Consider the following 26108-nt stretch of genomic DNA (forward strand, 5'->3'; position numbering starts at 1 on the left):
AAAAACACCCTCCTAAAGCTACCTGAAATATAAATACTTTCAATAGGACACCTCTACACAATAATTAGAGGAGCACAGGGCACAAAATAGAAGCGATCATCGTGAGAAAACCTAGGGGACTTGATGCTGTGCCAAAGGAGATAGCAAGCTAATTGTTGGAATGAGGAGAGGCAGAAAGGAATTCTATACTGGGCACGGTAGGAGCTTGTAAGTGTTGAGGGGACGGGTGCTGGTGTTCTGCCAGTGAATGCTGAATACTGGCAGGGCACTGCACACTGACAGAACCCAAGAAGTCACAGTGCGCCATAGCATCCTGTCTTTGAAGAACAAGACTGAGAAGGTAAAAAGGACAGAAATAGCAATTGAATTTATGCAGACTTGAAGCAGAAAGCAAAGTAACAGAATTGAGGTCGTACAAAACGGTGGTTTATTTGTTAGAGCCTGGAAGTCTCAGCCTACTAGGCCAAGCAGCAGTCAACAAAGATGAATGCAAAATAGGAACTTCGGGGTTCGTTCTTATTCCTTTTCCTTTCTTGTTTTCCTTCTAAATAAAACTGACATATCTAGAAAACTGAAAGCCAGGGAGGCTGCGTAGTGAGAAGTATTTTGCTGTGTTACATTTATTTTTTTTGTTAAGAAGTACTGTTGCTCAGACAGATCCTACACTATAAAATCTTATGACGTTTTTGCAAAAAAAACCCAAAGATTTGTAGCAGCTCTTCTCACTACTAATGAGTGAGGGAAGGGCATTATTAGGAGATGAATGCTAATAAAGTATAGCTGGTTTTCACAAAAAAAAAAAAGGGCTGTTTCATTCCTGAATTACTGTCTACTTTCTAAGTAAGTTGGTATCCTGATCAGAATAATTTTTAATACATTATTTCTTTCTATTTCCTTTTAATATTTCTGTGGAGATTATTTTTATTAATATTTGTTCAACTGCAAGTAATAACCACCAAAATAGTAAATTACAATTATCTTTATAGTACATTACACTAATTTAAAAAAAAGAGAAAACATTTTTGTCTGCAGTAAAAACAGTAGAAACTCAGGAGTTTTTGAGCTTTTTTTAGTACAATAGCAGAGATTTCATGGGAAGGTAACTATTATCACCATCAAGAACAGCTTTGACCTTGACACATACCTCAAAGGACAATTACATTTAGCTCTGAAGACTTTTATCTTTAAATGTCTTGCTGAATAAAAACTCTTCCTACAGTCTAGACTTCATTACATGACAAACATAGTTTTTGTGGCTGCAATAGAGCACCAGATATTTAATGTTCTCACTGTAATGCCATATGCGTAATACACAGCTCACACAACTTTCATAGGTTTTTCTCTGCTGCAACCTTCTAATATCTCTCAGAAAATGTTTGTGGGATTATTCTTTGCTTATTTTACATAGTGTTGGCACCCATTAAGGATAAACATGAATAAAACTTTTGGATGTTATCAGGACAGTTATCTATTTGGAGACTTGATTAACTTTGAGTACTATATACAAAGCACATGCTGCCAAACACACAAGTCATGGACCTCTGATGAGGTAAAACCACGATTAAATGCAATAACTGAAAAAAAAAGTTAATAAAGGAAAAATTTTTACAAATTGTAAAGGCCATTTTCTCAAAATGAGAAAAGGAGGAAATGAAATTGCCCTGTGTTCTCTGTTAAGAATTTTCTCTCCAACATATCTTAAGTTAATTAGCCTAAGGTATATCCTGTGGACAAAGCAATGAATATGTGCACACTGTGTGTGCTCATGAATAGCAAGCATGAAGCTGAGGAATTAGCAAGTAGAAAGCAAACTGCTTCACATAAGTAGGCAATGAAGAGATCATTGTGATATCTCTAAGGATCTGACATCCTGAGACAGATAGGAAGGACATTATACTGATGAGGTATTTGTGAAAGCCCCAGCAAAGTTTTTATTATTATTATTATTTGCTTTTTATAGCAAAAACTATTTGACCATTAAGAAATGATAATCAGTCTATTCCTCTCACAAAATATACAGAATTGTACAAGATGGAAGAACATGAAGAGCTATCATAGCACACTATACTCTAATGAGGAAAGCTCATGCTTCCATTTCCTGAGTTTGACCTCTGAAAAAGCACTGAGCCTCTAGAAATTAAGTTGTTTTTTTTATTTCCTTCTGTGTATAGAGTTCTTCATTTGTTCAATTGGGCTAATATAACCTCTGTACTTTCTGAGTATAGAAACATTAAAGAATGACTCAGTGTTATGGTAATGGAAACCTTTTTGTTAGCAAGACCAAAAGAACGTCTTCTGAAGACTAGTTACAGCCAGAATGATAGGTCTATTTCAAATATGGCAAAAACTTTCCAAAACAGATTATATAATAAAATACACTAGTTTTCTCTCATTTTAATTGGCAACAGTGAAATTCTTCACTGTCTTTCTTTTCCTTATAATTCCTTTTTTTTCCTTTATTATTCCTTATTCTTTCCCACACTCATTCAATTCCCTACTTTTACAATTCCTCTGCTAATAAACAAATAGTTAACTCGTTTAATTCCATGACTTCAGTGTGCTACAAATCAGCATAAGGACTGAAGAATGTGATGAATGCAAGACAGAATGGTAGTAAAAGAGGTAGTAAGATATGAGAAGGCAAATAGTTTGGGAGTACTGAGCAGTGGCTCAGCAGGCTAAATACTACCTTCCTGATAAGCAACTTGCAAAGGTACACATGCACAATGCCAACAACAGTCTGAAACACTATTGCTATATTTACATTAGAACACAGTAGAGAATGGGTTGACAAAAGCAGCTGTTACTGAGGACATGACATTCATGTCACACGTTTTGGAGGATTTATCCTGGATGAGCACTCATTGGGTTTCAAAAAAAAAAAAATCTGCTGCTTAAGGTCATGCAGAATTGAATCATGTGCTCTGAAATTACACGTGGTGTAAACCCAAGCACAACAATTCAAAACACCAAGGAAATGAGCTTTAAAGTCACCTCCCTTTCTCCAAATCTAAATACTGATATAATTGCAACCTATGGCATTTAAAATTCTCTTGACTTCACAGGTCCCAAAGAATTTTTGGGAAATGAATCTTAATGAAAATTGATTTTTAAATAAAAAAATCTATTGTTCTTATTGGAGAACACAGTAATTTGTACTGTATTGTAATAGGAATTTCTTATGTCTATTTGGATAGACAAGAAGAATGTGCATGCAGGAAATGTTACAGTCTCCAACATCTTTAAAGGTTACAAAAGCATACAAAAGTATCTCTTGAAATTTAAAATATTGTTGATGAAATGGACGCTTTTAAACTTCCTACAGGAACCACTCATGACATTTTACCCTTTAAAAATGGGAAGGTAATAAGAACATTTTTCCCCCAAAACGTGGAGCACGCTCAGGTGAAGCTGAAACTGAATTTCCAGCTAGACCTCTGCTGCAGCTTGTAAAGCTACCTAAATCAAAGTGACAGTCCAGCCAGAAACTGAGAAATATGTCACAACAAATTATTTTTAAATATAAAATAATTTCACATGCTCTGCAGACCATTACCATTTTGTAATTTTAAAAAGAGATGAAGACAATCCTTGCACAAAGATATTTCAGGTGATCTTTACTCATATCCCAATCTTTTGTGATTACAACTTTTTTTTTCCTATCATAATGTTTCCTGAAATTGCATTTTATGTAAAATATCTTAAGGAAATCTTCCTTTACACTGTACAATTTGCATTTGTCTTTTTTTTTTTTTTTTTTTTTTTAACTATGACTAACCTCTGTAATTCATTCCATGAAAGATTTGGGGAAAAAAAAAAAAAGAAGAAATTAGACCTACTTCTTGGATCATTAAGTAGTGCATAATCTTCAAATGGGACATTAAAAACTGTAATCAGTGACATCACCATGACAACCGATTAAGAAGTGTCTAGAGAACCTTCTGAAAACGCAATTTTTTAATATAATACATTTAAATGAGTTCATCAGAACAAAGCACTCTAAGTAGATTTATTATGAACTGAACATCTAGAAATAATTTGGATATACAATGAACACTGAAATTTTTTCACTATCACTTCAATAGATGGGGGTGGCATCAAAATTCTTACTTGACTTTGATAGCCTTAGCAGGGGAGGAATATCAAAGAAAAATTCAGTTTTCTTGCATTAGCAGAGTGGATTTCATTAATTGGTTTTGGTGCATGCTTCTTCCTATATTGTTTAATCTCCTAACCTGTAGCTACAGATTACACCAGGTGAGGGCCTCTAAGAATTAGGCATTGTTTAAATTCCCCTTCTGCTTTAGCGTGTTGGTATTACAAGAAGCTATGTCCACTGACCTGCTCACTCTAATGAGTGAAATTGGAAGCAGCAGTAACATCATTCTGGCATACATCAACAGTAAAATATAAATAAAACATCATACAATGCCCCCTTGCAGTATATTGTGTCACAGCCATATGAATGATATGCTTAGTAGTTGAGGAAAAGCACTCATGGGACTAAAGGCCAAAATAATATTATTTAGTGCATCATAGCAGCTTAAAGAGGAAAAGAAAATCATTTTTACAGATAATCTGTTTGAAAATATTAGCTATACTTAACAAGAGTGAACTACCCAGCATGCATGAGCCCTGGCTTATCCTCAAAATAGGAAAAAGAATATAGGAATTTCTTCCTTGTGTCTTCCAGTTTCCAAGTTGTCTCTTTAAGTTACAGCTTGTTCTTGTCTTTTATGGTTATGTCTCCTTCTTCTGCCAGCTGTATTTTTTATGGCCTTTTCTAGAACAGAACTTGCACTAGTTACGTTTGTTGCAAGCAGATTGCATGTTCGGAATAAAGCCTTCCCACAAAACTGTGTAGTGTGCTATTGTTGCAGGAGGGAGGAGGTTTAAGTTTCCACATAATAGGTAGCTCTCACTTAGAATGATATAGTGTTTTTCTACTGCAAAAAAAGTCCACAACAGGGACAGTATGTCAGTTACATGGTGACGTAGTGGTCATGATTACAATGTGCCATAGTTCTACGTTTTCTGAGTTCATGACTTTTCATATAAGCTGCAAATCTGCCTCTTAAAAGCATGCTGATCCATCCAAGAAATAGTGAATCTAAGAGTGTTTTAGTCAAGGATTGTGTCTCAGGCTGAAATGACAGTCTGTCTTCGGCATGCTCACCCTCCAAAAACTTTAAAGCAGCTGCAGAAAAATGTTCTTAATGACTTCTGAAATCTGACTGGTTTGAATTGGTATAAAAAACATAGGCATTCCCAAATCACCAATCCGTTTTGAAAACCCAGGCTATTATACTTACAAAACAGTGACTCTCCATTAAACTCCTTGTTATTCTTTTACTAATGAGACACTTTACCAGCCTGTCATCACCCGCTGTGATTAATTCTCTACTTGTAAAATTTTAGCTCTCTCTCTGCTGCTGCTGTTAATGTGCTTTGTACCAAATAAAAATGAAGTTGATGTTTACAAATCCTGTCTGGAGGTTGCTTTAAAAAAGCCCTTCTTTGCCTTACATTAATGAGGCCAAGTACACCAATTTCATTCAAAATTATTCTGGATAATTAAACACTGGATGGTTTAAAACTCACTATTGCTTAAGTGGTTCTAAAATATAATATCTTTCAAAATATACGCCTATCTGTCCATGGTCCACTTACAGATGAATTCAGATTCAAAGACGATATGCATTCTTCTCATCTAATGTTTGTGAATTCAGAAATAAGAAAATACCTTTTGAAAAAAAAATAACAGTCATATAATTATCTTGAGTAAAAACTGATAAAAAGAAATGTGCAGCACAGAGTCTTGTACTGTTGAGTGTACTCGGGACACTGCAAAATTTATCTCAGGCAGATTAGGAAACAAGCACTGTAGCAATAGAGACCTGTAATTCTGTGCTGTATGGTTCTCTGGAAAATGGCTTCCCCTAGGGTGTTATCTAAAATTACAAGTGAAAAAGTACTAGCTGACTGGTATAATGATGAGTACAGAAACATTAGGTATGCTCCATGACTCTGCCTCAACTCTCTTCAGTTCTGCATGTTCTGAAGCCAGTCTAATTCACAATCAAAGACTGTGCAATACTTCTCACAGCACACGTGAAGGAGACACTTGTACATTTAAGTAGATCTTTGTTGAAGATAGATTTGAATTGAAAATATATCTTTACCGTAGTCTAAAACCTTAAAAGACAACATGGAAGTGAAAGATGGGGCTGAATCAAATTTTTCAATGCTGCTTAGTAACATTACTGCAATACAAGAGTGGATGCCTGTTCATCCTTCTGCATTAGAAGAACTTCAGAAGTTATTCTATCTCACAGTTTTTAAGGAACGAAGGAAGACAACATCTAGTTCATCTAATAAGCACAGTGGCAGCGTTCAGATTGCTGGCCTCTCGGGAGCTAATGCATTTACAAAGCTTTTATGCTGGAGACAGTTAGCCTTCTCCCTTCTTCGTACTAAATAAATTTCATTAAATTAATTAAAATGAAGCCATCTGCTTTCTTTGAACATTTTAATCTTAAAATCTTCTAATGCCTTACAAATCTCAAATGTCAAAATTTCATAGAGTAGATATGTCTTGCAAGAGTGAACATTTCTAATAGTATTCAATCATCTGTTTACTTATACACAAATCTACACAAAACAAAACGAACAAACAACAAAAAAACCCGCAGAACTTTGTATTCTGGTGCTGTGAATCATTTGTTTCTACTGTTTACCCAAGGCTCATGGAGGATTTCCACTGCCATCTTGTGAAAATGCTCCTCTGTCCAAATTATCAAAGAACAGTAAAAAGGAACAAATAGACGAAACTTCATTCTTATTAGGAAACTAAAGAAAATGCAATGGGAAAAAAACATCTACCAAACAACAAACAGGTGTGTGTAAATTACCAGCAATTCTCTGAAAGAGAGCTGTGGAAACTAGGTTATAATGAAGACAAAGTAGGATGACACAGTAAGAGAAAAACAGACAACTGCACCTCAAGGTCTGCATTTTTCTCCCCTTGAGTTCAAGCTTAAAGCCAACAGAATCTCAAATCATCTCTTTCCACTTGAAATCTGACACAGCCCTCAACACCATAGAACTGAAGAGCAGTGTTTTAAAAGCAACACTGTTAGAACATTTATTAATCAAGAGCTTGAGAAATAATTGAAAGACATGCACATTTTTCCTAAGAGAGCAATCTCTCAAAATCGTTATTTCATCCACAAGAGTATTTAGGATAGCTTTTAAATATAATCTAAAATGACAAAATATATTTATAAGTTTCAGTGATAATGTATACTTAAGAAGATAAAGGATATACATCTTAATTGTCTCTTTGTCCTGCTGTGCCAGTTTAGTTACAAGATGTGATGATGAAATTAAACTGAACAGAGTACTTCACATAAACCCATGCATACCGGGATCCTTCCCTTATTTCTTTCCTGGTAGATCTAAGCTGAAAATCTTGGTATAGACAAGCACGAGCTCTCTCTGCCAGCTCTCAGCTGTATGAATTCAAATGATTTTCACTCAAAATGTCATGTAGGTTTGTTAGTGCTTAGTCAAGCTAAAAACAGTCTACCTTGTGGCATGACACAGATAAACCTTTCAAAGTGCAAAGTGCTAAGTCCCACTGTGCTGCTACCTTGCCAGCTCATTTTAGAAGTATCAATTTAAGGATGCATCATTTGGAGACATACCTGAAAAGCATTTATTATTACATTATCCCTGTTTCAACTATAGTCCAGATCTGAAATGAGTACAGGGAAGCATCATTATGTATCATTCTGAATCCCTTACTGCAAGTCTGGAACACCACGCACTATCAATCACGGTGCTACTTCAGTTATCTGCAATTGTCCTGAGTACATCAGTAGACAGTAGTTATTGGACTGACCATATTTCCACATGAAGTCAGTTTAATAGCACCCATTAACATCAATGAGAAAATCCAGCCATTAAAATACCAGTTGTTCAATTCTGTTTCCTTATTTTCTTGTCACTGCATTTTCATTAAACTTATTTATTTTTCTGTACTAGAAACTTGCCACATGGATAATAGTGACTTTCTAAGGTGCATTTTAAAAAGGATGCTGATAATTCTGTGTTGTTTAGACACTTAACAAAGACAAAAAAATTATTTACTACAAGGACACACTTTAAATAATTTGGTATATTCAACAAACTGTTAAAATCTACAACAAATAAGCAAGAGCTCTGGGAAAGCTTTAAACTCTGAGATTTTGCTCCTTTTAATGCATTTACAGCCATGTATTTTATGACAAAAAAAAAAAAAAGAAGATAGGAGCATGGCAATCCAATTCATGATGCAGCATTATCTGCATTCACTGTGAAATGCTGAAAATTGAGTTATATTTGAATTCCTTCTGCAACACCACATCTTCTCAGTTCTCTGCAGGCCAGCTGTGCTCTCCCACTGGGACTGGGGGGCCTGAATGGGTGCAGTCAATCCCATGTACTGTCTGTAGGATTAACTCAGAGCTGCTCTCTTTCCCCATTACACTCACCCAGACAGCGATTAAGTAAACAGTATTAATGTTTTAAAAAGGTAAATAGCAAGTACCAGCCTCACCATAAACTAAGATGACAATTCTGGACACATGGATAACGAGTGTAGGCATTGCTTTCCCAAGTAAAATTATTGCAAGGCGCTCTACTGTATAACATATGAGAGAGACATGTATAAATAATATTAAAATACATTACTAGAAGATGCTATCCATTATTTCATAACACTTATACATCGTAGTGTGCATTAGTTCTTACTGTCCTACTCAGCACAGCCTTAAATAACTAAGGGGGAGGATGTCTCTTAATCATTTACTGATTACTAATAAACTATTTATAAGTGACCATAAATTAAATGTGCCATTTTTACAATAAAAATATATTATTTAGGGCTCAGACCTGATGGAATTAATGTAGATTCAATACATTTATTTAACAAAATTTTATACGGTTTAAGGTTAAGAATGTGGGAGAACATGCATGATTAGAAATTATATATAATAGTGAAGCGCTAGTGCTCTTGAAAAAAAAACTGTACAGTACTCTGCACTATGCTATCCACATGCAAAGCCATAATGGTAACTTTCCCCTGCATTTGAGATCACATCTCACATAGAGGTCAGTAAGACTTAATACATAGTTCATGGGAACACAACCAGATCCTTGAGACAGGGATCCCCAGCTGGCACAAATCAGGCCATCACTGTTTGGACTGTATTGAACCAGGGGTGGTTATTCCAGCCATGCTTCACAGTACAAGGTGTAAGCACAGCACATATGCAGGAAAAGACCAGTTCTCCAGACCAACAAACACAGAAGCAGTGTTAATGAGTTTCTATTGGGGAAGAAACTGTATGGATTTCTTCATTCATTAGCACAGTATCAGTGTTGCTTGTCTCCAAGCAGCCCACAACTTGGCAGAGAACAGCTTTAAATGAGAACTTGTGTTGGACTCAGCTTCAACACACAACGGAAGGCTCCCAGTAACAGTTTGAAAATTGTACATTCTAGCAGCCAAATTTGGCATTGATCATTCCTGAATTAATAACATGCCTGTAAAATTCAGTTTACCATAAGAAGCATAGTTTTAATACACCTCAATCTGATGGTGTGGCTAGCAGCAGTTTATGATCAGCACTGTCTCAAATTACACATCTGTGCATCCCCACATCTGTCCATCTGTCCTTACAGCTTGTTCTGACAGCTGCACGTTCTCCCCAGAACGACTGAACAAGTCACTGTTAATTCAAAAATTAATGCCAAAGAACTACTAAAAGCCAAGTTTTATTTCCTTCCCATCATTTACCCACCTCCAAACTATAAATCTCATTCATGTCAATGGAAAAAGATTTCAATTTTTTTTCAGCCACAGCTTACTGGGCCATTTCATACAACTGAAAATATATTCAGTGTGGCAATGGTTTCCCTCTTGCTGAAGACACAAACAGGAATAAAATATGCTAGAAATGATATAAATGTCAGGAATGTCAAGAGAATTCAGTGCTTTCTGAGATAGCCAGAATAGTTCTGGAGCATCTTTAATGACAGACAAAATGCTGAACTTATCTGAGGAACAAGAGGATCACTCTTGATTTACCTATGCATTTTAAGAGGAAAAATGGATTCCTCCCACAGCAGAATCAAAGCAGAAACCTGGCTAAGAGTTGCCCCATAATCTCATCACATTCCTAGCATGTAAGAAATAATCTGAGTATTTTATCTGGGGGCATATGAGGCACTCTGCCCCTCCCAAACTCTCTTGCCTGAGGGCAACAGTGTCAGAGACCCACCCACACCATGGCTGTGTGGACAGGACAGCTCAGCCTGTCACCTGCCCTAGGAACTGCAGCAGTCAGCATGCAGCAACTTGAAACCTTGCCTTCTATCGATGAAGCAGATAGTCCATGCATAACTGGATACTGACATAAAATAAGTTTGAGTTCTGTAAACTTGTGATTTTTTAAAATAATTGCTTACTATAGCAATTTGGAGACAAACAGTGCAACCACCATCAAAATGATGGTAATCAGCAGTATTTTCATCAACTGCAGAAACAGAGATGTGATTTTCTTTATATGCTCTGCAAGCCACATGAGACTGGACATTCTGAAGCACATCTGCAACTACCTTCTAAAGTAAATGAAGCTCCAGAGCATTTCTTTTCCAGAGTACTCACGTGAGTTTGGATTGTTGATGGAGCATTTTCTCACTCTACTCACAAAGTCTTTGCAGAGAAGAATGTGCATATTTGTCATTAACACTCACTTCAGTTATGGAAGTTTTGGGATACCAGAAAAAGAAAGTAAAACACGTATATAAGTTATGAACAATTTTTTTCTTTAAGCTAGAAATGATTGTCAGACAAAAGCACCCTTTGGAGAGCTGCATCTGTTCCACATACTAGTTTGGTTAAATATTGCCTGATAACTAATGAAGCACATATGCTTTCCACAGGTTTCTCTTGATGCAAACTTTGCTTTTCTTGTTATTTTGAATTTTCTAAGGATATTTATCAACCAAGGAAGCATTCAGGAGTAAAGAAGACAGCAAACTATCTACATCACATTCGAGTGTCTGTAAGGCTTATCACAGCTAAAAAACTAGATCTCTCTTATTTCGCATCTACTAGTGGGTAGCTTAATTATCTAGCAGCAATACTTAAAAGTTTTTACAAATACATTTTTTAAAAGTCGTATCTCACTAAGCATTACTACTCTTAGTTTTTAGAGAGGGAAACTGGGGTGAGAAGAAAGATGACTTTGCTGACTGCTCCCCAAACTGATTCTACACTTCTTCACAGTTTCAAAACCCCATGTTGGAGAGGAAAATGGTGTCAGAACTCAGAATAAGGACAGGTACCTGCCCTTTGTTTAGCAGCACAAACCAAACTCATGCAGCAGTAGCAGATGGTATGCTGTTTTTTTACATTCACGTAAATCCTTCTGTAGTCTTATTCACATGCCCCACAGATCCTATCTCCCACTGATAGAAAGCTACTGAAAACAATAAAGACCTCATACATGAAAAGGAACCTGTTAAAAAACATGAACAAGTTTCTCAAGTAAGTGAAAGGACTGCGTGGCTCAGGGGAATAGTTATTGAATTTTAGAAAGCTTTAAATCTGAAAGGCCCTTTTGAATCCATCCTAGATTCACTGAGAATGAAAGCCATTACCATTGTATATGCGCTCAAGTATGTGAGATGAATTTGGTGTCTCAATCCACTGTCTTTTGAGCAGTCACTCGGATCACAAAGTCACTATGACATCTTTCAGTAACTGGCATCCTTATTGATGGAATCAACAGGATTTAATGGCCATGGAGACTGAACTACCTTCGCCCACACTTCAGGCATATTGATGAGGCAGAGAGGATGTTTGTGCTGTCATTGACTATACTATTGCTGCCTGAAGATAAACAGTGGGATTTCAGTTTTCAAGGCTGTCAATCTGGCATTTTCTACAAGATAGAAATTCACTGAAAACAAAGACAGAAATTCAGTGAAAACAAAGGGAAGGAAAGCTCTGTCTCCAAGCAGTACTAATAATTAACAATGGTCTTACGAGCCATTCTCATACTATATATCTTCATTTAAAATAAAAGGCACATGCCAAATTTTGTATATCCTGGTTCTCAGACCATTTTAAAAGCACCAGATGTATGTGGAGAGCACAAGTGTATACTGTTGCACTGTTCTGAAAATATACTATACTGAAATGATACAAACTCAGCATATAGTTGCTGGAAATCCAAATGTAACATACTTCTGTATGTCAAGCAGTTCAGGTAAGACAAGAAACTAACCAGAATGTATGATGGCTAAAATTACTCCCACATAGTGATAGCTTCAGTAATAGGATACACTTAATTTTTTTATTTCTTTCTTGACAACAAGATTTCTAACCTGACAAGTTTATCCAGAAGCCTGGTGAGATTTTTGTGACATTTCATAGTAACTCTACTTGAGTTTATAGGAAAAATTCAAATGGCTGCCAAGATTTTGTGGAAAGGAAAAAAAAGAAAATATAGTAACAGCAACTGGGTGCATCTCTAAGTTTGGAGGTTTCTACTCTTCCATTGAAAAAGCATGTGAGAGTGAGAGACTTACTTTGAAAGGATAAGAACTTAGGGTGACTACTTTAATAATGGAACTGGAAACAGGAGACTTTTTTAAATGCTTTTTGGCCAGAAAATCTTTAAGATTTTTCTTCAATCAAAGAGCAGACTCATCACTGATTTTTATTTTTGTAAAGATCTTGCAAGAAAATTTCCACAGTCTCATAGTACCAAGTTGATGCAAATATTAGGGATTTCACAGACAGTTGAAAAGATGAAAGAGGAAAGAGCTGCCAACCACTCTGTTCTCTAAATAGCTATCAGGGAGAGGCAGAAAAATTGTTTTCTTCTCAATGTTAGGACAACGATTGCAAATGATAAAGCCTAAGTCTTCCACGGGAATTGGAAGGGCTTCTAACCAAGGGCTTGGTTAGAAGATAATGTACCAGAAATCTTAAAAAAAGACATTTTTCAAGATGACAATTCTATTTCTCAAGCCCAGGATTTTTTTCTAATTTGTGTGAGTTTCAAGGAGGCTTTACAACTATGCACGTAACTGAATGAATTGATGAAACTTTTGGTATGTTCCCAACTTTCCAAATGAAGCCTTTCTTCATTGAGTTGTTTCATCTTCAGGCTTGCAGCACCACAGATAACTATATATGTCACCTGTACCTGACAAATCCATAGCCTGCAGTAAGTAAGAAGACATATGGTTTATATCACAACTAATATGTATCTAAGCAGTCAGTCAATGTGTTACATATCTGTAAAGATATATAGAACAGTTTGTCAGCTGGATGACCTTTCTGTCACCCACTCATTGAGACACTGAATTTATCAGACTGGAGGCTACGCACTGGAGACTGCAACAATTCTTTCATTGCATAAAAGTGGCCTAAGAGAAAAAGTCACTTTTCATAAACTAAATGATAAAATACTACTGTAACAGAAACACATGTAAACACACTTGCTTGCCAATCTTATATTTTGCAATGCTCGGGCATTAAATTGTTTTTGTTTGTTTTCCTGGAGTTCATTTTTCATTGTTTTGTTGTTATAATTATTGTTACTCATTTTTAATCTCTATCATTCATTTCAGTCACCGCTGTAACTTATCAGATGGTAGCTGTAGGAAACACTAATAATGAAATAGAATCTTCTCAAATTTACATTTGAATCAAAGATTAAATAAACACAGCTAACAAAATCTGCTTTCTCTCTGCATTTTTTTTGGTTCCACAATAACCAGCAAAAACAGAAGTTCTGCCCTTATTAAGTGGGAATTATTAGAACACCTGTGTGTTTTACAGGACTGAATTCCACAGCTATTTCGTGGTGCTATAAAGGATAAAAAGGCATTAGTAGAAATCAATAGATACTATGGCACCAAATTACGCACTTTTTAAAAGGTCATTTTATGCTAGGGAGTAAAACCTGGATTTCACCACTTAGTTATCCTCTGACTAATGTTTTCCTTCTGGAGCAGGTAATATGCATGGTCCTGTTAGCCAAGGAAAACAAACAGGAACAAGCTCACAGATGTCAGTGACCATAAGAATCAGCACAGGCTGAAAGTTCAGATTTTGCTTCAACTCCACTCTCCCAAAGTCAAAATGTTGGCAGTAACTATGGCCTAGGTTTTGTTTCACACCAGTGAGGAAGCTGTTCCCTTTACTGAAAACTATTTTAGAAGGCATTATGTTTATCTACAGCATTTGTATATGCTAAATTTATAAATCTAAGTAAATTGACAAACATATATAGCAGCTACTCCATAGCTCCTCACTAGCTGTTGTTACTATGACAGTCTTTATAAAAAGAAATCCTTACTTCTAAACAGTGTATGCTACCAATTTATCTCTTCCCCACTTACCTTAATCTCTCAAATGTTCCTCAAATCCAGTATGCAATTCAAAACTGCACTGACCAGTGCATGGTTGATAATGTACAGTTAAAATATTAACAAAGAGGCTTACAAGCAATCCTGTCTTGTTTTTCCAGAGACAAATTAGTAATATATGAAGCAAGAAGACCAATCCTGTATTTCAGTTGGTTGTCTTCAGAAACGGCTACAGTAAAGGCATGTAAGTTAATTAGGGTTTATAACAAACATTAATGAAGTCCATATCATGTTTGTGTTGAAAAAGTGCAGCAACAATATCTACCTTTCCAGATTGCTGGTATTAAAAAGCTGATAAAAGTATGTTTCTCTGGTTGGTTGTTCTCTAGAGATAAAGTTAAAAAATTATTTTTGTAATACTGCAGAAGGTAGAAAATATTTCTATTCAGTGATAACTATCTATACATTCTTGTCTGAATAAAGCAAAAAATAAATAAATAAACCAGTATACATACAAGTACAACGTCCATGAAGATTAAGAATATCTGTATACTTAAAGAGATTTTAAGAAGTGCTACTGTCTAGATCACGGTGAGCTGCTGGGGATCGGTGAAGAGATTTAGGTGCACACGTACCAAGAAAAAGCCACTGTTTCTGACCTTCTGAAACTTTACTGAGTATTTTAGCATCTTAGTAAAATTTTGATGGCACTACTAAGGTTTAAATTTTGAAAGGATAAGTAATTGCATAAAGACATTACTGTGTATGAGACTAAGTACCTTGCTTCATTTTTATTTATTTTTTTTTATAGCACTTTTTTTCCAAACAGAAAAAAGAAGGAGAAACAGTGGAGGTACAAGCATCTTTCATTCACTAAGACAAGGCATTACATACATAGGTAATGAGATACACAATGGGATCGTTTGGCTTGCACCATCAATCTGCTGGATTGTGTATCTCCCACCAAACCACTGCTCCTCACTGCTCTCAAATCAGCCATCAGACTGGCAGAAGGGCTGAATCAACACAAAAGAGCAGTCCTAAATGCATGTGAGCTAACATACATTACCTGAGATCTAACGCTGGACTGAATTTAACTACCTGGAGAACTTGCTTTGGAATGGCTACGTCATGCAAAGATAAGCTTAGCACATTTTGCAGTATTAGGCCTGTTGCCCTGGGCTTGGTACTTAATACACATCTAAGTAAATGCATCCATTTTTGTTTGCTTATTTTCATGAATTAAAACACCGAAAATAGGAATCTCAGGGGAAAAAAAAAGATGCAAACTTTTCATTTATGTAAATTGGGAAATGATTTGAATTAAACAGACATTTTTTCTTTAGTTTCTAACAGTCTACATGTCTGAAAACTTTATGCTTGAAGGGGTTCATCATAAATAGACTTTTATGGAGGTCCCTCAAGGCAGATGAGTGCACTTCTAGAAAATTAGACACAGCTTTGTTTGAAAGCATCCTAAATTTCTTTAATTTCAAAGAGAGAAAAATTGTCAAGTAACATGCAGCATCAATTCCTCACCAATCATCTGTAATGTAGTTTGTCAGTAATATCTATTCTTAATTCAACGTAAACTCATTTTATTTTCCTTTTTAAAAAAAAAATTAAACTTCCACCAACATTTTCTGCTAAGCAGACTGTAAAATACATACGAAACAGGTAGACTCTCTATTCACAGAAAATCACATAGCCTTGGAAAATGATTTTGATTACTGTCCCTGTAGACAGCTGTCTCCAACGCAAACTCAAATTGCAATATTTAAGGTTAAAGGTTAGAAGACTTCAGCTACAAGTCAATCTTCTCTATCCTGGCCATTAGCTTTTTCTAGTTTAGTTTAAGTGCTACATTTAAAGCCTTTGTTTATTTAATTACCTCTGCAAAAAATGAATTGAATCCACTTTCTAAACTATTTACCTAGATACTTGAAGGCAGCTCCCAGAGAAACTTTGCTCTCACACCAGTACATACTGCAGTTGCTGTACTGACATAACTGAAGATACTCCAGAAATCATCAGCACAGCATAGGTCAGATGGTGGTCCCTGTGCTCTGTAAGCTGTTGACCTATTCAGAGAAAGGTCAGTTTGTTGCAGAAGACAGTTTTTAAGTGGAAAAGAATGTAACATACCCTAATGCTAAGCACTTTTGAACTCACCAGGGTACAGAATCGTTCGCACACGTGTTAACTAACAGGAACACAGACACGGTGAAGTATGTAAGAGTTGATCTGGTGTGAGAGATTCTGCAACCTCAGACACACATCATTAATATAATTTAATTTAGCTTCCTCTGTGACACTTGAGCAGAAACTTTATCTGCTTGTAAAGCAGAAATTTCCAGTCCCTGGTGTGTATGTTCTTAGCCACTTACCACAGTGGTTTACAGAATCAGTGAATTTTGCAAGCATAAGCTCCTAATGTACAAATCATAATTCTACAAGAGAAACAAAAGGAAAACACAGGAAGCAGATAAGAAATTAACTTTGAATAAAAAAATGATAAAAAAACAACAACACCCTCACAAGTATAATGCTTTAACTTTTCTATACCAAATCCTATCGACGAAGCTTTGACCAAGGTGCCGAGCTCTGTTCATCATCCCTTCATCAACTTCACATGCAAAACTAGTCACTGAGATTCCTTCTGCTTTAGATAAGCCATTGTGAAATTTGGGTATTTATTTCACGTTTTTATGAAGCTGAACTGAACAAACTGCCAGCATAACTCACACTATATTGATTCAGTGCCAGTGCTAGTTAATGGAGAAGCCGATTCTCACTGAATGTATGACCTACTGATATCCCAAGGTAGTTTTTGTTTCAAATACCTCCAAACACACTGAATTATTTAGAGTGCAAAAACGTTACAAATGCTCACCAAATCTTCAGTATTTATACCCATATACACAGGTACCCGTTTGTTTTGGTGCTTATATAAACAGATATGGATTGAAATTTGACTGAATGCACCACAGCCGTATTGCTTTAATAAATTAATAAAATGAAAAGAGAATGAACTATATAAGAACATAATATAATAATATTGAGAGAATTTAAGTATTTAGCAATATATAGTCTTTAAGAAAGACATAGATGTACAAGTACACTGTATGCCTGCAGCGTAAGGTCAATTTGATTTCACACTACATAGATCAGAACTCAGAAACTTGACATAGAATATCACTATTAAAAACAGTGCCCACAAGAGCTGCAGCCTCTGTTTCAGAAGGAATCATCCGCAAACTCATTGGGGCAAATTATTTTGACTGTAATTTGATTAACTGTGAATTCGTCACTGGTGTAACTCCATTAGTCAGTGAAAGTCTATTGCCCTAAGGTTGCAATTTCCTGATCCTTTTTATGTCATTAACCACTATTTTCAAAGGAGTACGCTATGGTATAGTAAGTGAAGCATAAAGCCCAAGACTTCCTTGGATATTCAAATAAAGATTTAAAAGCTTTGACCAGGACAATTTTGATAAATATTTTCCAGCTGCTTCATGGGTATTAACACATATATGTTTCAACATTAAAAAATGATAAGAGACTTAAGAACAGATATACTGTGAGAGAGGATCTACTTAAATTCTTTATTCAATCAGGTGTGAAACAGTATAATATCTTAAAGGGACACATTTGGTAGCATGAAAGACAAGTGCAGTGAGGCTTGAGCTTACTAAATTCATTGCATTCTTCAACCTTAGAGCTGTAAATAGATTATTTTTTAACCTGTCAAGAGGATAGCAGGTATTCTGTAAGCAACTGACACTGTGAAGCAATTTAAATCTGTTTGTTAGCTGGTTTAGTGATTGCTAAACTATATGGTTTGTGTTTCTTACAGGCTTTTGGTTTTTATCATTTCACTCAGTAACTTCTAGGCTAATAGCCTGCATTTCCAAGCCTAACAGACAATGCATCCACCACTCAAAATGTATTTGAAAGTGCAGCTTTAAGAAAGCTAGAAGTTTCTGTTCTGAAGCAGTTTCCCAGACAGGTTAAAAAGAGTCTGTGGTAAAATACAGACATAGTTGTTGCTCTGTCAACTTCAGACCTGCCAAAGTACTTTGGAATTATTTGCTTTGTCTGAGAAATTGCTGCAGTTCTCTAACCAAGTCCATCTGAGGATGATACAGCAATAAAATATGTTTTGTCTCTCTCCTCCGTTTTCCTGACTGCATGGAGCAGAAGAGCTAGAAGCAGTTTTTCTTTATTTTCAGTCATCAGTTTCCATTAATTACCCTCATGAAACGGATTTCACTTATTTTGAAAATTATATAAATTTTTACTATTTCAACCTGGCAACCCTTTACTCTCAAACTTAACAAAATTTACCAACATTCTAAACTTTCCCTGCATCATTAATTGATGCATATCACTTATATTCCTTTGAAACTTGCAGTTAGTACATGGACAGATGGATGCACTGAAGTATGACATTAATCAAATAGAAATCCCAAAATATGCTGAAGCATACGGGCATCTTAGGCCAACCACATACTAGCCCACATTTCCTATCTGGGCAGAGAGTTAGGATTCCCCTTGTTTTTGCATAGAAAACTACATGCATTCACATGCAGATAGAACACTTTACTCGGTATTTATTAACAAAGCAGCATTCTTCATCTCGTCTACTAATGTGGCTTGTTCTGTTGGTGCAGCTTCTGATGTCCAAAAGGCTGCTGCTTCCATATGCTCACTCGTAACTGCTGTGACAGAATCTCTGTTATGAAGAGACAGAAAGGGAGCACAATATCTAACTTCACACCAGAGGAGAAGCAAAGCTGCGACTGTAACGAATGAACCTGGCTCAGAAGGTTGCTGCTCGGCAATAGCAACCTATCTTTGGCTTCGGTAAATCAAATGGGAATTACAAAAATGCAAACATACATGATGAAACATGTTCTGTGGCATGATATTCTACGTATTTTTCCGGAAATATTGAGAAGTACTTCACACTGCCTGGAGTGAAATTCGCCCCACAGTTCCTGTCTTTATTATGCCAGAAAGAAAATACAAAGCAGGTACTGAATTATGTGCTTCAGGATTCACACATCTTTGACATCCATTTGATTAGACATATTTGTATACTCGTACATTTTTCTACAATTAAAGTTAATATCAATGCAATCTACCTCGACCAGTGAATACGGCATAAAAATAAAATCACTAATATAGTTTTCACGAGCATAGGCTATTTAAAATGTTACTGCCTGCTATGTGGCTCTTCGACCCTGCTTGTCAGTGACTACACCATCTCTTTGGTGCTCCTCAGCTGGACAGCAGGTCCAGTCAATAACTTCTTGTTAGCTATTACTAGTACTTGTTATTAAGCAGTTTTCACCTCACAAGCTATGTAGCTATTTTAGCTATGATTCCTCTGAAATTCTAAGGTATATGAAAACCAAGTGAACTATTTTTAATGGAAATATTTTATTTTAAAGAAAGACAAAGACTGATGGATGTTGGTCAGGGACTGAATCACAAGCAGAATGGTACCAGACAATCAGAAACCAAGAAGTGTTAGAAATCACTTTTATCCCATGGTAAAGGGACCCCATTACATTTTGGTAACCAGAAGACTAACCCAGAAACTTAAATTCTTTCCTACTACTGTTCACCAGGCAGAGAGAACAAAGATAATGGACCTGGCAGTGCTGCACTGAAACAAAATCTACATGGGTTTCTTCACACATTGTTCTTTTAGGACTGTTTTCAAGGTACTCTCAGGCAGAAGCATTCTAGAAGTTTTATGTGTAAGCATGCTATTTGTGTTCTGGTTTATTATTATACGTGACCAAGAATTTTTAAATGCAGATTTCTGACAGCATGAATTGAGACAGATTTTTAGCATCCATTTATTTCAGTCTAGCTTCTAGCTTTCCTTGCACTGATTTGTATCTCACGTCTTAGTGGGTAACATAATACTTTGTATATGAACTACAAGTCCTGTGCAGCTTCTTTTTTACTCAGAACTCCATGTTCAAAAATCAAAGTTATGTATAAACATTTGCCAGAGCAATCAAATCACTGTACAAATAACAACTAAAAATGATATTTTCTAGAGTATAAGACAAATTAATATAAAGCACGTTTTGAAACCTTTGAAGCACAACAAGAGGAGCCATGGTTAAAATTTTAACAAGTAGAATCATTAACTAAACATAGTCTGACAGCACAGCCTTGCACTTCCAGTCACACATGCTCAGAACAAAGGCTTGGTATGTGAGGCAACTTTAATAGGTCCCTCTGCATATGACTAATATTTCCTCAAACAGTCATTTTTTTAGTTCATATTTTACTCTAGATCTTGAAATGCCATATTCTATTAATCTGTGTCACTCATAAGGATTGCTATAAGACCAGACTACCACTGAAAGAAATGCATCTCATCATGATGCGGGATGAAAAACAAATATGTTAAAATCTGCAAAAGTAATGATTATTAAAAATCAAACCAGAACCCTATAATCTGTTTTCCTCTAAACTATATTCCAAACTGCACATATTAAAATGGCAATGGCATGAATTTGTCCCAAATAGTCCTGGTTTGCACTCACAGCTGTAGTAAACAAGAAAATGGGGACATGTTCACTGCCATCAGCTACAGTACAGCTTCTCTGATCTCACTGAAGAAATGAAGGTGAGGAAGTAGAGCACTTTTGTCTTTTTGGTTTTTAGGTGACTCTTCCTGCTGATGTGAAACAGTCACATCACGCTGAAAACATTTTCCTTATATTTAGTAGAATTGGGCAAAAGGAAAAACAATGCATTTTGAATGAAGTGATTCTTCGGATAGTGATGACTGACTGAGGAAACCTATAATAGTCTCAAAACGCTAGTGCAGAACTGAACATAACTGCATCTTAATGAAAGTACAGTAAGCACTTGGGATAGAAAGGGTTTTGAAAAAGATGTTGATAAAGCCTATTTGAGCACAGAAGGCTATTCCAAAGTTCACACACATACATAAAAATTCTTGAAATGGTGCTTACCACTCATTTTAAAAGCATTTCATTTTTCCTATAACTGCAACATGTATCCATAAATGAATCCATTATATTTTAATATAAAGTCATCTAGAAGATAAAGCTGCCAAGACTGATACATTTACCTGACAGACAATCCAAATTCAGTTACATGTACAACTCAAGGAAGAAATAAAACCAAACAAACTGGTATCTGATATAACAGAAAGATCTTAACATTTTCTAATTTTATACTGTGAAAGAGCTTATGGGTAACAATCTCAGCTAATGACCCACACTTAACACTGCAGCTTTCCTGATTGCATTCTGCAGAACTATCCCTAATTTCCAGCTTTACTTCCTGAATGTTGAGGACCTATTTGATCAAACCACTCCTCAGATAAGAAATTCTATTCCTCTCACTCATTGTAAAGGTGTAGACCGGCACTGAAAATGCCACTGACAACTATCTTCCTAATGGATTTAAATTAGGAGTCTCTCCAACTTCCAAACTGTTTTCTAATTCAGTGCAATATGAATGATGACCCTGAACGCAGATGCTTTAAAGTTGAAGGTTTTGAGATGGTAACATAGCAGAAAATTATCTGATTTTAAGAACTAAAACAGTGATAATCTAAACAGGTTAAAGACACTTGTAATGAAAATAAGCTAAGCCTAAACGGTGCAGCGTGGTAGCACATGACTGTCTTTTAAGATGATATTGCTTCCTATGATGCTTTACTTAAACTCTGTTAAGTGTCTGTAAATGATAAAAGCTGGAAGACTCCAAGTTTCCCCCCAAGTACTCTACTACATAGAGACCCCATGAAGTGTCCCTATTCCCACTGTCTCCCTCCCTCTGCCAACTTATTCAGTACAATCTGCAGTCAAGAAAGGGATAACTTGTTACCTGTGGACTACTACAGAATCAGACAGAACTTGGACCATCTGTTCTTTCTTTCATGTAGAAAAACAGATCTGAAAGCAGCTGAAAGCACCCAGTGGAGCCTATCCTATGTTGAAGAAAGGTGACCACAGGCAGAGTGGCTTTTTTTGTCTAACACCCAACCACAAAGCTTACAAAGAATTATTCACACCTACGTCTTTAACTTACAGACCATAGATTTGCACAGCTCTCATACAGCAAAGACTTTGCTAAATATTTCAACATAGTTAACATGAAAGGTGTATTTGACCATAACTCTGCTAACAAAATTTGCACAGACCAAACACCACAAATATATTTAAGTGATCCTTACTTATGATCCTTTTCTCCATCAATCTGATCCCGGAAGAAGGATTTTCCAGGCACAAAGCTGACTAAGAACACAGAACTGAGCTTCTGAGTATGCCGTATATAAGAAACATCTCAAAAAAGGAGTTATAATCTGAAAGGAGTCAATCTCTAAAGGAGTCATAATAACTATAACCTTAGTAGGCCATAAAGACAACAAAAGGCAAATTCTTTGGAGCCTATGACTTCTAACCTAGAATTAGAAATACAAAATATTTTAAGCTCAAGTTGTATTCTGATTTGGTAAGCATTGAGCTCAGGCACCTCTCATGTATCTTTCTTTGGAGACCTGAAGACTTATTTCTATTTATTAGAATAGATTTTTTAAAATTAAGTTTCCTCTGAAAAGGAAGATTTTAAATTAAAATTCAGTCCTCTCGCCATCACCTTGGAGGCTCTACACAACTCTGCTCCTTCTTTTTCATTTGATTTAGTATGCTCTCTCATCACCCTTCACCTATAGAGCTCCAAAGGCAATTTAAGATGATCAAGAGTCCACTTCTCCCAAAACCACTTCCACATTCTTACCTTCCCCTTCTTTCAATGAATACACTTGAGGAGCTAGTTCACCAGTACTTATGTCCTGCCTCTACATTCAAACTGAAGGCTCAGTTTTTTGCATTCCCTCTTCAGTTTCTGTACAAGTTGTTCAGAATCCTTCATTTATCCACTTATCTCATTATGCCTTCTGCATTTCATCAAGCTAGGCATTGTTTCCACTCTTACACAATCAAGTTGCTATGACTGGAATAACATTCCCTGAGGGATGTGATTCCCATTTTGCTTAATATTGTATGTTATCTTTAAAAACAACAAAAAGACAGATCAAAGCTTAAGATAAGTGACAGAGTTGCTTGTATTCTGTAAAAGCTAGTTCACCTAGGTCTAAAAGTGACTCTAGTTCTAAAATAACTCTCAAGAAACAGTTTAAGTAAGACTGGAATTAAATCATTGCGATTTATTCTAGTCCTGTTTTCTGTTGTCTCCATATTTTCAGAAGTTACGTGTATGAATTCTTTATCAGAGAAAAGGAAAATAAAACATGAATACATCAGCATTTCCAGGACTGAAAGATTGTTCTGAGACCTACAGTTATCTGGAGATAGTGTACATCTGTGACTGAAAAAAAAAGTCCCACAGATACTGCTAAATGAAACTAGACACAACTTCCCTACCCTAGGCTCAGTGAGGAATGCCACCTGATGTAACTTAAACTTCACAAGAGTACCTGAAACATCTCTGGTTGGAGTTTCTTAAAGGAGCTCCATAGCACAGATTCTGGATGGTTTTAGGAAGCCTGACAGTCAAAACCTGACGTTCACCATCTTCTCAGAATTAAACACTGCTCCTCCATTTTTTCATGAGAAATCTTTTCAAGCTGTTGCACCAAGTAGCTGATGTAATTACATTTACACCATTCTCTTTATCCTATTTTCTCACTAGGCAACCGTATGCCATGCAGCTTCAGGAGGCAAACAGAAAGAAAAGCTCTGCAACCTCTTCGACAAGAGAATTCTTTTGGCAAACACACTGCACTAACATGAAGTGTCAGGATATCAAAGACTCCCTGAGGAGTTCAGCAAGCATATCTAAAGAAATCCAAAGGAACGATTATGAGTCCTTTTCAAGACTGCTAGACCCTTCTTCAAAAAAAAAAAAAAAAAAAGCTAAATAAAGACTCAGTTGCTCATCCTGAATGACCTTCCTGATAAGGAAACAAGAGGAAGTGAGGGATAAAAGATGTTGAAGTTAAAAATAATTATGTACAAATTGTGATATTTCCATATGTAATTAGTATTTAAAAATACAGTAGCTAAATATCCTAGCAGACCTATTTCATATATATATTTAAGAAACAAATGTTCATTCTCTATGTATATGTAGAGGAGAAACATGAAGCAGATTAAAAACTTGATATTAAGATTTCTCTACTGCAATAAATCTGAATGTTTTCAAATTCATATATAGTTATTACTGAATACTTAAATAATACCCAACCTATACATGCCTAAGAGCTGTAGGTTATCTGTTAATAAGCTGATTCCGTTATTTTTAAGTAGTACTTAAATAGGTTTTACTTGTTTACTTTATTAAATATAGATACTTTGGAACATACATTTTCATAGTTAATATATTGAGTTCTGTCATCCTTAACGCTTTCTACATTTCTAATTTAGCACAGAAAGCAAGAAAATGTTTCTAATTAATATAACAAACAGAACTTTCACAGCAATTAGTAGATACTTTCAAAATATTTATGCTTTCAAGAGCACTTACATTTTCACAGTGACTGTTCATGGGTATTATTTACACTCATAAGTTGCACAAAAAAAAAGATGAGAAATTAGTTCTATTATATACCTCTCCAAGAATCCAAAAGCCTGCCTATGTGCTGAATGACAATTACTCTGTTCCACCTGACAATTACTGTGTGACAGTCACACAAGCGCTTCAAAACCATTTTCATCACTCTTCCACTAGTGAAAAGCTGTGATATAAATTCCTGCCTTGGTTTAGGTTTAGTGCTGAGATTCTGAAAGTCAAAACTCTATAGACTATATGTACTAACATCTATCTTGCCAATATCTTGACTGTTTCCTCCATATTCAGCACATCCTCCTTCCTGCATGAATTTCTTTTCAGAAATCCCTCCTCAGTGCCAAAAGTAATCCTAGGCAAGTTTCAGTGGCCCTATGTTTACCTTTTCATCCCTGTGACTATTATTTTCCAGAAGGTACAAGACTGTTCCCCAAGAAAATTAACAGTTTTTAAGACCTTAAAAATACTTCAGTGGATTGCTAACAATTTAAATGAAGGGTGCCAATTTTCATAAAGACTAATTTTAGGTATGGGAGTCAATCCAAATCCACTCACTAGAAAATTAAGAGTGCATATCTACAATTAACAACTTCAAGAAGCAAAATGATATCATTCACTCTGCTCCAATGGAGTTATTAGAACTTCTCTTGGAACAAATTTAACTAACATCCTTGAAACTACAGACCTTTGCATGGTTGGATGGGGGTAAACCAGACACTGATACATTTTAACCTTACAAATATTGACTTTTTTTTTCTTTTTAAATGAGCTGAGAAAGCCATTCACTTCTGCATTTCAATAACTAATGGTTAGACTAAGGAAAAAAAAATACCCTGCTTTAAATTTCACCAATTACCTGCCAGTACTGGGGAAAAAAACTCTGAGTACTTTAACTATTAAAGAATGTGTCAATTAAATATACAGAAAAAAGAGCTCTTTGGTATATTGAGAAGAGAACTGCTGCCATCTCATTTAGCAAGCACAAGGACACATCCTCAGCCTTTTATAATTACACGTCATTCAGTGAGACTGTGCACAGCCCAGCTTGTTCCTCTGTGACAGCAGTAAACATGGTTTGATGA

This window comes from Cyrtonyx montezumae, unplaced genomic scaffold (assembly GCF_038088225.1).
Source record: "Cyrtonyx montezumae isolate F1298 unplaced genomic scaffold, pur_monq_1.0 scaffold_17, whole genome shotgun sequence".
NCBI classification, from domain to species: domain Eukaryota; kingdom Metazoa; phylum Chordata; class Aves; order Galliformes; family Odontophoridae; genus Cyrtonyx; species Cyrtonyx montezumae.